Source organism: Lolium perenne, chromosome 2 (assembly GCF_019359855.2).
Source record: "Lolium perenne isolate Kyuss_39 chromosome 2, Kyuss_2.0, whole genome shotgun sequence".
In the NCBI taxonomy this organism is placed as follows: Eukaryota; Viridiplantae; Streptophyta; class Magnoliopsida; order Poales; family Poaceae; genus Lolium; species Lolium perenne.
Window position 1 is genome coordinate 278,387,867 of NC_067245.2, and position 4,368 is coordinate 278,392,234.

Sequence of the window (4,368 nt, forward strand, 5' to 3'; positions counted from 1 at the left end):
TTACTTACTCGTACTTTATTCATCTGCAACATCAAAACCCCCTGAATACTTGTCTGTGAGCATTACAGTGAATCCTTCATCGAAACTGCTTGTCAACACCTTCTGCTCCTCGTTGGGATCGACATTCTTACTTATCGAAGATACTACGATACACCCCCTATACTTGTGGGTCATCAAGACTATTTTCTGGCGCCGTTGCCGGGGATTGAAGCGCTATTGGTAAGTGGAATTGGTAAGGGAAATTTCTACTGTTTGTGCTGATTTTATTTCTGCCTGCTGCCATAATTCATTATGGAGAGATCTTCTCTTGAGTTTTTATTTGGAAAATCTACTACTACTGCAAAGGTGGTGGATGAGGCGCCAGGTGAGGAAGAGATACCATACAAAATACCTATGAAAATTATTGAACGTGTAGTGGATAACCGTTATACAGGGGATGGAACTGTCCACCCTGGAGATCATTTACTGTTCTTACATGAATTATGCGGTTTATTCAAGTGTGCAGGTATTGCTATGGATGAAGTGAGGAAGAAACTATTCTCTATATCGCTGTCTGGTAAAGCGGCGCATTGGTATAAATTACTGGATAATGGGGATTCTCTTGAATGGAATGATATTGTGCCCCGGTTTTATTCTAAGTTCTATCCTCCAAGTGAAATTCACAAGGATCGGAATCGCATATATAATTTTTGGCCTCATGATGGAGAGAGTATTGCCCAAGCGTGGGGGAGATTGAAGTCTTTAATGCTCAAATGCCCCATTCATGAGCTTCCTGGTAATGTTATTATTGATAATTTCTATGCAAGACTTTCTTTTGAAGACAAGACCTTGCTGGATACTTCTTGTTCTGGATCATTTACGCGCAACAAAGAAGAGTTTAAAAGGGACCTTCTTAATCGGATCCAGGAAAATACTGAAGGATGGGAGAACGACAAAGATAGAGAATCAGGTATAAATTATGATTATAAATGCATTGAAGCTTTTATGGATACTGATAAATTTCGTAATATGAGTGCTACTTATGGTCTTGATTCTCAAGTTGCTGCAAATCTTTATAAAGCTTTTGCCTCTCATTATGAATTGCCTAAGAAGAATTTTGATAAGTATCATGAACCGTATAAAGATAAAATTGATTCATCTATTAATAAATGCGTTGTAGTTGAAACTGTTGATCATGTTATTCCTGAAGCTTACATTGAAAAAACTCCTTTCCTTGCTAAAATGAAGGAGTACTCTGTTATAAATAGTGCGGTTCATAAAAGTGAAAAGAAACCTATAGAACCTGAAGAACAAATAAAAGTTGAACCTGCTGTTGCAATAGTTAAAGATCTTGTGACTGAAAATGTGGAGGATGGTCATATTATTTTCTGTGAAGATGCTTCTAATATTGTTTCACATCCCAATAAGTCCAAGCAAGCTAGTGTTCCTATGCTATCTGTTAGAATTGGTGATCATTGTTATTATGGTTTATGTGATATTGGTGCAAGTATTAGTGCTATTCCTTATGAGCTCTACACGGAGATTATGCACGAAATTGGTTCTTGTGAACTTGAAGATATTGATGTGGTTATTCGGCTGGCTAATAGAGAAACTATTTCTCCAATTGGTATTGTTCGAGATGTGGAAGTTCTATGCAGTAAGATTAAATATCCCGTTGACTTTTTGGTACTTGGTTCTGCTGCTAGTAAATATTGTCCTATCATTTTTGGTAGACCTTTTCTAAATACTTGTGGAGCTATTATAGATTGCAAGAAAGAGAAAATTTTGACTAAATTTGCTGGTGAATCTTATGAGTTTAACTTCTCTAAATTTACCAAAACTCCTTATGAAGCTGATTTTCCTAATAACGATTTTAAAGTTGAACAGTGTGCATCTATTGTTCTTGCTCCGAATAATCCCTTGCAGCAACATTTGGAGAATAGTGAGAGTGAAGTTTTTAGGGAAGAAAGAGATGAGCTTGATGAAATTTTCCTTCGTCAACCTATTCTTAAGCATGATTTACCGGTGGAAGATCTGGGTGCAACACCACCACCAAAGGAAGATCCTGTCTTTGATTTAAAACCATTGCCTCATAATCTTAAATATGCTCATATTGATGATAAGAAAATATATCATGTTATTATTAGTTCTAAGCTTTCAGAGTTTGAAGAAGAAAGGTTATTGGAAATATTGAAGAAACACCGAGGTGCTATTGGCTACACTCTTGATGACTTGAAGGGGATTTCTCCCTCTATTTGCCAACACACCATTAATATGGAAGATGATGCGAAGCCTGTTGTTGAACCTCATCGTCGTCTAATTCCTAAGATGAAGGATGTGGTAAGAAATGAGGTATTAAGACTTCTTGAAGCTGGTATTATATATCCTATTGCTGATAGTAGATGGGTTAGTCCTGTGCATTGTGTTCCTAAGAAAGGAGGAATGACTGTTGTGCCTAATGATAATGATGAGCTCATACCTCAAAGAGTAGTTGTAGGGTATAGAATGTGCATTGATTATCGTAAAGTTAATAAGGTTACTAAAAAAGATCATTACCCTTTGCCTTTTATTGATCAAATGTTAGAAAGGTTATCTAAGAATACTCACTTTTGCTTTCTTGATGGTTATTCTGGGTTTTCACAAATTGCTGTTAAAACTAAGGATCAAGAGAAAACCACTTTTACTTGTCCCTATGGAACTTATGCTTATAGACGTATGCCTTTTGGTTTATGTAATGCTCCTGCTACTTTTCAAAGATGCATGTCTGCTATTTTTCATGGCTTTTGTGAGAGTATTGTAGAGGTATTCATGGACGATTTTTCCGTCTATGGGAATTGTTTTGATAATTGCTTGCGGAACCTTGATAAAGTTTTGCAGAGATGTGAAGAAACTAACCTTGTTCTTAATTGGGAGAAATGCCACTTTATGGTTAACGAAGGAATTGTATTGGGACCTAAAATTTCCGAGAGAGGTATTGAAGTTGATAGAGCTAAAGTTGAAGCAATTGAGAAGATGCCCTATCCTAGGGATGTTAAAGGTATTCGTAGTGTTCTTGGTCATGCTGGGTTTTATAGGAGGTTTATTAAAGACTTCTCCAAGATTTCAAAGCCTCTTACTAATCTTCTTCAAAAAGATGTACCTTTTGTTTTTGATGATGATTGTAAGGAAGCTTTTGAAACTCTAAAGAAAGCCTTAACAACTCCTCCTATAGTTGAACCTCCTGATTGGAACTTACCATTTGAAATTATGCGTGATGCTAGTGATTTTGCTGTAGGCGCTGTTCTTGGACAGCGAGTAGATAAAAAATTGAATGTTATTCATTATGCTAGTAAAACCCTTGATGCTGCTCAAAGAAATTATGCTACTACTGAGAAATAATTGTTAGCCGTGGTCTTTGCTTGTGATAAGTTTAGATCTTATATTGTTGATTCAAAAGTTACTATTCATACTGATCATGCTGCAATTAGATACCTTATGCAAAAGAAAGATGCTAAGCCAAGGCTTATTAGATGGGTGCTTCCGTTGCAAGAATTTGATTTACATATTGTAGATAGGAAAGGTGCTGATAATCCTGTTGCTGATAATTTGTCTAGATTGGAAAATATTGCTTATGATCCTGTTCCTGTTAATGATAGTTTTCCAAATGAACAATTGGCTGTAATAAAGGTGAGCTCGCGAGACAGTCCTTGGTATGCTGATTATGCTAACTTTATTGTTTCCAAGTACTTGCCTCCAACCTTTTCAGCTCAGCAAAGGAGGAAATTCTTTTATGACTTGAGGCATTATTTCTGGGATGACCCACACTTATATAAAGAAGGAGTGGATGGTATCCTGCGAAGATGTGTTCCCGAATATGAACAACAAGAGATATTGAGTAAATGTCATGGTAGTGCTTATGGAGGACATCACGCCGGAGATAGAACCGCGCAAAAGGTTCTACAATCAGGTTTTTATTGGCCAACTCTCTTCAAAGATGCAAGGAAGTTTATCCTATCTTGTGATGAATGCCAAAGGGTTGGTAATATCTCTAGACACAATGAAATGCCTATGAATTATACTCTTGTTATTGAACCGTTCGATTGTTGGGGATTTGACTTCATGGGACATTTTCCCTCTTCGGAAGGTAACACTCATATACTTGTTGCTGTTGATTATGTTACTAAATGGGTGGAGGCCATACCTACAAAAAGTGCTGATGGTGAGACATCTTTAAGAATGCTTTTAGATATTATTTTTCCTAGATTTGGAGTTCCTAGATATATTATGACTGATGGAGGTTCTCATTTTATTCATGGTGGTTTTAGAAAAACTCTTGCTAAATATGGTATTAATCATAGAATTGCTTCCGCTTATCATCCTCAAACTAGTGGGCAAGTAGAATTATCAAAT